This window comes from Oncorhynchus mykiss, chromosome 7 (genome assembly GCF_057628025.1).
Source record: "Oncorhynchus mykiss isolate SJ-2025 chromosome 7, ASM5762802v1, whole genome shotgun sequence".
NCBI classification, from domain to species: domain Eukaryota; kingdom Metazoa; phylum Chordata; class Actinopteri; order Salmoniformes; family Salmonidae; genus Oncorhynchus; species Oncorhynchus mykiss.
Genome location: NC_143028.1, coordinates 79,788,956 through 79,798,256, shown reverse-complemented (window position 1 = coordinate 79,798,256; position 9,301 = coordinate 79,788,956). Strand labels below are relative to the sequence as shown.

Genomic DNA, 9,301 nt, shown 5'->3' with positions numbered 1-9,301 from the left:
CATATCCAAACCAAACACAAGATCAAAGAACAACATATCTAATATCATTAACCCGAGACTACCATAGACGAGCAAGCTATAATGCTGCAAGTGTTTGAGCAGAGTTGAGTAGGCCTGGCATAGCTACTCAACTCTGCTCAAACGTTTGCCTCATTTTAGCTAGCTGGACCTTCCTACTGAACTTTGACTTCAGTGTAAACCAATTTCGGGAAGCTCATGATTATCTTTCTGTGACAAAATGTTTGTAAAGACTGTGGCAATGAACGCAACAAAAACCGCTACCATCTTTTCACGAGCAACTCTTGTTTTGTCAATTATTTTGATCATAGGAGATTTGATTGATCGCTCTAACTTTTGCCAACTCAATCTCCTTCCCCCTTACAGGGCACTCCAGGAACTCAGGATCATGATCCCCACCACAACACTGTCGTCCTTTTACACACCTTTCTTCAGTATACTCTATTCATTGGGCTCCCAAGTGGCACAGCGGTCTAAGCATCTCAGTTCAAGAGGTGTCACTACAGTCCCTGGTTCAAATCCAGGCTGTATCACATCCAGCCGTGATTGGGAGTCCCATAGGGCAGCGGGTTTGGCATCCTGGTTTGGCCGGGAAAGGCCAAACCAGGATAAGAATTTGTTCTTAACTGACTACTTAAATAAAGGTTCAATTTAAATAAAACATCTGCACACACTTGAAACATGGCCAAATCCTTTACAATTCTTACACAAGCAGTGGTTTGGGGACAAAGCTTTTATGGCATATCTTACATAACCAAGACCAACGGACTTTCTTAATTTCCTCCAATCTCCCAGCGGGTCAGAGGCCGGGCACCAACCACACGAGGAATTCTCATCAGGGATTCAACCTGAACATCCCTGAGATGACTCCTTTGACCGGCGCTCTACTCCGAAGTTCAAAACACAAAACCTTTGTTGTCCGGATTCTTTTGAGACCGACTGCAATATTCCTCTGTTCTTCAGAAATACAACTAATCAAAATAAGACCACTCCTGGTCACTCTGACAGACTCTACTTTTCCAAGCCCAGACGTCACAATTTTCGACACCTCAAACGGTTTTCCCACATATGCATCCTTACTCAACAAACGCATCCCAACAAGAAACGATTAATTGTCATTTACACACGTATCCTTCACTCCAATTTCAGACAATGTAGTTTTTGTTCCAGTTTTCGATATTACTGTTGTCCATTCAGAACATTCGTCTTCACCAAATTTACTCGACGCGCTACTTAATTGGAACTCCGCATCTACTTCCGCCAAACACTGAGTTTAGGGCTGATTGGAGTCCAGTCGCGGGTTAGTGGGAGAGGATGGAACTAGGTGAAACTGGGCCTACATTCTGCAAATGTTCTCATCGATTTAAACATCTGGGCCCAGATTCACACAAAAACATAAGAAGCTTTTTAAGAAAGAAAAAAACAAGAAGTTCGTAAAATAGTAAGTGCAATTCCTCAACAATATCTTTTAAGATTTTATGATTTTCTTGGAAACTTGACAAATATCTTCCTCTGAATCTTCTTAAGATGTTTGTTGCTAGGCAACCAATTTAGCTAGCTATCTAGCTACCATTGACAATCATGTTAGACCAATAATCTCAGAAGGAAATAATCTAAAACATGTTCTTGGGTTTAAAGTCATCAATACCGAAACTTTCAGATTAAGTTTGTGAGTGAATTAAACATGTACTGTTGCTTTCATGATCTTATTATCTCACTGCCCAGAGTTTAGGACAAGGTGTTGGTAATGTATTTAAGAAAATTTCCATTAACTTTATTTTCAATAATAATTTTTTTTCTTCACTTTTTGCTTAAGGAGAAACATGAGAAATAGCTCAATACATTTTCCAATAACCTTTTTGAGGAATAGCAATTTTGCTTAATTTCATTCTTAAGTCTATAGTTAAGAAAAAAAAAGCCAGTTATTGCTTCTTTAAAAGGTTTTGTGAATCTGGGGCAAGATCTCCTTATATTTTTCTGTTCCCAAAACATTTTTCTGTTCCCAAAACTACAAACACAATCCATTAAGTTTTATAGAATTAACGTTTTCCCAAAGTAAAAAAATATTGCGAAGTTTAGGTGTGCAAGGTCAAATAGAGTTTGTGTACACGCTTACTATACAGAGGAGGCGTTCCCTAACGAAATATGCAAATAGATGATACTACAACGCGCCAATAGGATCTCGTGTTTGGCTTTGCCCCACCTCCTTACTTGTTCCGCCCACTATATGCTTCATTAGCTACCGATCTAAACGACACAATCTTGGATTAGTTATAAAAATGTCTTTGCTAGCGTCAGCCTTACAATTGAACCAATCACCGACGAAGGGGCGTTGACTAAGGCTATCGAACTTCGGCTTGACTACAGAAGAAGAAGAAGAAAAAGAAGAAAATAATGTCGTGTGCACGAACATCCGACAAAAACCGTTACCGAAAACCGTTACCGAATACCAAAACCGTCACAAAATGTCGTCATAATATATGCCGTACCGAACTGTTTTGGATGCGAAGCATGCCGTTATTAGACGGGAGAGTGACACACACACACACAGATATATATTGTTGCCTGAACTGAGGGACCCGAATTAGCTATTGTGCTAAACCGAGTCGCTGCTAACTAGCTAGCTTGTTATCGTGTGTTTTAGTCAGACATTTAGCTAGCGTTAGCTAAGGTTTACAGAGTACCTACCACCTGAATACCCTTTCTCAGGTTGCAAGCACGTCCTAGCTAGTTAGCCATGTTGACTTGTAGCGAACATTAACTACATCGATTTAAGTCAACAGTAACTAGCTAAAATGCAGTCACACAGGCTACAAGTTATCTGCTAACGCGTTAGCTAGCTAAGGTTTATTTCGGGCGGGCACAGTAGGCAGGGGTCTGTCCTGTTTGCCCTCCGATTTGGGTTTTGCTTTCATCTGTCAAACTGAGGATTCACAAACCCGGTAAGTAAACAACGTTAGCTAACCTTGGTATAATGTGTAATGTTAGCGTAGTTGTAAAACTATTTGGCGAGCATTGCCAAAAAAACGTTGTACCTAATATAGCCAAATATGTTTATCTAGCTGAGCTAAAGTCTTTATTGGATTAAGCATACCTAACGTACATGTTTTGGTGGGCTAACTGGCAAGCTAACGTCATACTCCTCGCACAATGTAATCAGTTAACGTTACAATCTGGATCTTTGCCAGGGTTGGTTGTTGATACTGCAATGACTGATATAAACATGAATGTTATAATGTTTGCTGTAGCTATCCATATGTGATAGAACCTTTTTGAAAAAACATCAACCGTTTTTAGTGTTAGGGCAGTAAACAACTGCTCACACTCAAAGCCTCCATCGTGCAATGAAAACATGTTACGTCGGTATTCAGCTGTGACAACCTATGGTCGGTCATATGTAACACTGGAGAAGCAAGTGTGACTTAATCTGCCTCGTATATTTAAATATGAAGGATTGTATTGTCAAAATAACGCTCAGTCTGTACGTACTCTCAGATATTTGTCTACATATAGGCCTATCATATATTCATTAATGTGTTTATCCTTCCCATTTTCTACCAATGTATTTAGTGCCTCTGAGGATGTGGTAAAGGGATATTAGTTATCGAAAACCCTACTCCATATGTGTAGTGTTTACAGCGGTTACGTTCGCCCACATTTGGCTCCGTGTCAACTACAATTCCGACGCGGTGTTTTTAACGTTTTAGAGCAGTTTTGCACATTTCCACAAGCAGTATGTGCCTCCAGTTGACAAACTACACTAACTCCCCAGTTGCGTTTACACATAGGTGTTCAGAGCACGCGAGATAGCTATGAAAAGCCAACTGACATTTACTCCTGAGGTGCTGACCTGCTGCACCCTCTACAACCACTGTGATTATTATTATTTGACCCTGCTGGTCATCTATGAACGTTTGAACATCTTGGCCATGTTCTGTTGTAATCTCCACCTGGCACAGCCAGAAGAGAACTGGCCACCCCTCATAGCCTAGTTTCTCTCTAGGTTTCTTCCTAGGTTCCTGCCTTTCTAGGGAGGTTTTCCTAGCCAACATGCTTCTATATCTGCATTGCTTGCTGTTTGTGGTTTTAGGCTGGGTTTCTGTAAAGCACTTTGTGACATTGACTGATGTAAAAATGGCTTTAAAAATACATTTGATTGTTTGATAATTAGCACAGGTGGCTGCATATTTATTCTGTCTGTCTTCCGTAGTAACATGGAGAAATGGCTTTGTGGGAACACAAAGGTGTGTAGTAATTTAACCTTTTTGTTTTTTAAAGATACATTCCTTATGTTTCCAAAAACGTACAACAAGCGATGTCAGAAGACACCATCATCAGTAGGCTCTAAAGCAGTTAGCATCTATGAATGTGGTAGGGGGAGATCAGTTGAATGATTTATGTGATCACATATTAGGAGCCAATCCAGCTGTGGCTTTTGAAAAGCCAGTTGGCCCTGTGTCATTCTGTGGCCTGTCCTACCGGGACATCCTAGAGTTACTGCCTGCCCCACTGACGGGCTGTGCCCCATCAATTAGCATGGGTCACCTGTTGAATGTGTCTCTGTGACAAATGTTATTCTTTCCACATGCAGCGTCCCTATACGTTCCTCTCTAGAGGTCACCAACCTAGCCCGTTTCTCTGGCTCCTGCGTGCTGGCTGACCTCCCTGGAGTTGACAGTGATGTTGAGATGGGGGGGGGGTGTTTGAGTGGCATGCGTAGCCATGTTATTAGACATAGCTGTTGTTGAAGGATATCGCTGAAGGCTAGGAGCCTAACCCATTATGGTTGGTGTCTTGGGGAGTGACATTGTTGTTTTAACAGTGCTGGTGTCTGTCACTCTGCACAGCTCTCTTTCTTCAAAAGCATAATCCCATGTAGAGAGATCACACGCCACTGACGAAATGACATTTTATGCTGGTAGAAAGACAACAACAACTGCATAGTAAACATTCGGTCAGCAAAAGCGATATACATTTGCAGACTTGCATGTTGTAAGTTATGACATGTCTGTGAGTGTGAGAAGATGTTGATTAAGCATTTTTTAAAGTTGTTTTTTTTTATAAAGCTATTCTATCAAGCTTCCCCAGCAGTTAACCTACATGCCCATTCAATAGGCCTACCTCCACCCAGCTATTACACATGTTCATTCAAATCCTCCACCTCTAGTCTAAATATTTGTTGTTGTTGAAATTCTGTTTTTATTTGGGGGGGGGGGAGCAAAAATAAGATTCAGACACAAGTTACATTTCATTGAGACTTCTCTCACACCAAGCCATAGTTCAGTTGTCCATGAGAAAGTCCACTCATGCAACACAGCCCCTCAGGGCCACTCCACATCACCAAGTCCAAATATAGAATGTACATATAGTTGCCTCCATTTTTAAGTGTGAATATGCAAGATGTCTACAATGAAAAGCATCAAGACAAAGAGAGCACAAAAGTTAAAAAGCATTAAAACTAAAAAAAAATTAAGACATTCAGTGAGTCTCAGGAATGCAGTGTCATAGAACAAAGGTCTTTGTTCTCAATGTTCCAATATTTTTCTCTCCCGTTTTTTTTTACAGTAACTATTAACAGGTGAACAGATGGATTGTATTACAGAGCCAGATTTTTCCACTTTGACCATTAAACAAAATCAGACCTTAACGATGTTATATTTACTCAATCCATTTTGACAGTCACTATGAATCCATTTTTCCCCCCTGTAGTCTCAGAGAAAAGGTCAGCCTCTCCATCACATAGATCACATGTTATCCAGTCATCTACCACGGACGCCTTTGATTCTAACTGTTATAAGGGCTTTCTTACTTGCGATTGGGAGTATTACCAATCAAGCTTGTTCCCTGAATATATATATATATATATATATATAAAAACAATGTAACCTTCTTTTATTTAACTAGGCAAGTCAGTTAAAGAACAAATTATTATTTACAATGACAGCCTACAGGGAAACAGTGGGTTTAACTGCTTTGTTCAGGGGCAGAACAACAGATTTTTTTTACCTTGTCAGCTCGGGGATTTGAACCAGCAACCTTTCAGTTAGTGGCCCAAGTCTCTAACCAGTAGGCCACTGAATACAGAACCTCACCTCTGCATGAGACATCAACCCTAAATATGCCTTCCATGCATCTTTGCACGTCCTGCCAGTAAGAAACAAGCTCAGGGCATTCACAAAATATGTGGTAATGGTTTGCCTCATTTGCCTCATATCTCTACCTGTACATGACCATCTGATCATTTATCACTCCAGTGTTAATCTGCAAAAGTGTAATTATTCGCGTACCTCCTCATGCCTTTTGCGCACAATGTATATAGACTCTCTTTTTTTTCTACTGTGTTATTGACTTGTTAATTGTTTACTCCATGTGTAACTCTATGTTGTCTGTTCACACTGCTATGCTTTATCTTGGTCCAGGTCGCAGTTGTAAATGAGAATTAGTTCTCAACTAGCCTACCTGGTTAAATAAAGGTGAAATAAAAAAAAAATTGTACCCGCATGATGTCCAACACCCCATTCCACCACTCTGATGTCTTTCTGCAGATGAGTGATTAAAAAAAATATGATGCGCTTCTATCTAAATTCCCTCCAAGTCAATGATCTTCTTAATTTCCATAGTGATTGGAATAAGGTCTCCCGAATGGCACAGCGGTCTAAGGCACTGCATCTCAGTGCAAGAGGTGTCACTACAGTCCCTGGTTTAGAACCCGGGCTGTATCACATCCGGCCGTGATTGGGAGTCCCATAGGGTGGCGCGCAATTGACCCAGCGTCGTTCAGGTTTGGCCCGGGGTAGGCCGTCATTCTAAATGAGAATTTGTTCTTAGTTGACTTGCCTACTTTCCCATTCCTACACAGAAATGACCAGGTTCTCCTCCCTTTTCCATTACTATTTTACATACAGTACCTTCACACCCCTTGACTTTTTCCACATTTTGTTGCTTGAATTTCAAATTGATTACAAAAAAATTGTTTTGGTCAATGGCCTACTGCACACAAAAACCCATAATGTTGAAGTGGAATGATGTATTTTGATATTTTTACCAATTAATACAGAATGAAAAGCTGAAATGTCTTTAGTCAATAAGTATTCAACCCTCTTTGTTAATGGTAAGCCTGAATATGTTCAGGAGTAAACATTTGCTTAACAAGTCACATAATAAATTGTATGGACTCACTCTGTGTGCAATAATAGTGTTTAACATGATTTTTGAATGACTACCTTATCTCTGTACCCCCACACAAACAATTAACCTTTAAGGTCCCTAAGTTGAGCAGTGCATTTCAAACACAGATTCAACCACAAAGACCAGGGAGGTTTTCCAATGTCTCGCAAAGAAAGGCCCCTATTGGCAGATGTGTAAAAAAACAAACAAAAAAAACAACAGCCATTGTATATCCCTTTTGAGCATGGTGAAGATATTAATTACACTTTGGATGATGTGTCAATCCACCCAGTCACTACAAAGATACAGGCGTCCTTCCTAACTCAGTTGCCAGAGAGGAAGGAAACCGCTCAGGAATTTCACCATGAGGCCACTGGTGACTTTAAAACACAGTTTAATGGCTGTGATAGGAGATAACTGAGGATGGATCAACAACATCAAATCCTATTAGTCACATGCACCGAATACAACAGGCCTTACAGTGAAATGCTTGCTTACAAGCCCTTACTCAACAATGCTTGAAGATAAGTGTTAAGTAAATAAAAGTAACAAATAGTTTAACAGCAGCAGTATAATAACAATAGCGAGGCTATATACAGGGGGTACTGGTACAGAGTCAATGTGGAGGCTATATACAGGGGGTACCAGTACAGAGTCAATGTGGAGGCTATATACAGGGGGTGCCGGTACAGAGTCAATGTGGAGGCTATATACAGGGGGTACCGGTACAGAGTCAATGTGGAGGCTATATACAGGGGGTACCGGTACAGAGTCAATGTGGAGGCTATATACAGGGGGTACCGGTACAGAGTCAATGTGGAGGCTATATACAGGGGGTACCGGTACAGAGTCAATGTGGAGGCTATATACAGGGGGTACCGGTACAGAGTCAATGTGGAGACTATATACAGGGGGTACCGGTACAGAGTCAATGTGCGGGGGCACCGGTTATTTGAGGTCTCTGACCTCCCTATAGGCTTTCTCATTGTTGTCGGTGATTAGGCTTACCACTGTTGTCATCGGCAAACCTTGATGATGGTGTTGGAGTCGTGCCTGGCCATCCAGTCATGAGTGAACAGGGAGTACAGGAAGGGACTGAGCACGCACCCCTGAGGGTAGGGCTGGGCGCTATACCGTATTTTACGATATACCGGTATTAATGCATGGACCAGTTTGGGTTTTTACTTACCTTCTATAACGGTATTTGAATGTTTGATTTAAAATTTAAAAAAAGTGATGCGTCGTGTGTAACATCCGTTTTTATAGTTTACTTCGCTACATGAGTCATCTCTCGCTCTCTCTCTCTTCATGCTGCTTTCAGTCTGCATGGTCAATGCAGCGCATGCAACAATGTCGATGGCAACATTGCTGTTTTCACTTTGTTTCTTCATATAAATCCACCAGTGTTCTATAATTACACCATTAGTTTGTGTTTCTTACATCAGCACACAGCTAGTTTGTCTTTTCTTAGCAAGTTGGGGCCTAAAATCTTGTTAGCCGCTAATCGCTAGGTAGCTAGCTAATGTACGGAGTCAGAGCAAACATAATTAGTTATACAGCCTGATACTACCAGTGATGGTATAGACCAAAATCAGCATGTTGTTTGTGCAACAGTATCTTCTAAATCAAAGAGGAATACCAGAAGCAGTAATATGTTAGCTACATGAGGTAGCTAAGAGAAAACAGACAATGTAGCCAAAGATTATAGGGTCCCCTAGGAAACAATTATCAACACTTTGGTTCCTACCCTAAGTGTTAGGTTCCTAAAAAAAAATCGCAATAACTCCTCCCTGGCATTTTCATTTGTTTTCATGTCAAACAACACTATTCAAAGTGACCACTATCATATTCTAACTATAGAATTAGAATAGTCATTCTATTTCCATGATTCCAACATTTCAAAGTGTTTTGCTCGAAATCACAAGTCAAAACGCTATTGCAACGTTTGGTTCAAAATAAGGTTTATTCATGCAGCCCTGTATGGCAGTGTGACAATTATCTCAAATGAGTGCAACAAATGCATAAAATATATGAAAATACCCCCCAAAAATTGTTGAATTGAACAGTATAAAACATTCAGAATGGAGAAAGACCCATTTTGAAGTTACTTAATGTA

At 40.5% G+C, this 9,301-nt stretch overlaps 1 protein-coding gene across 2 annotated transcripts in view; it reads left to right on the top strand.

Moving 5' to 3' along the window:
• The first annotated feature begins 2,243 nt into the window (after positions 1–2,243).
• Positions 2,244–9,301, top strand: part of LOC110529054 (uncharacterized) — an 80,838-nt gene continuing 73,780 nt past the window's right edge. The window contains exon 1 of one of the 2 annotated variants that reach the window (XM_036984256.2): positions 2,244–2,960. The gene's annotated coding sequence lies outside the window, so the exon portion shown is untranslated. The remainder of the gene's footprint in view (positions 2,961–9,301) is intronic. The other variant, XM_090242050.1, reaches the window with a different exon arrangement.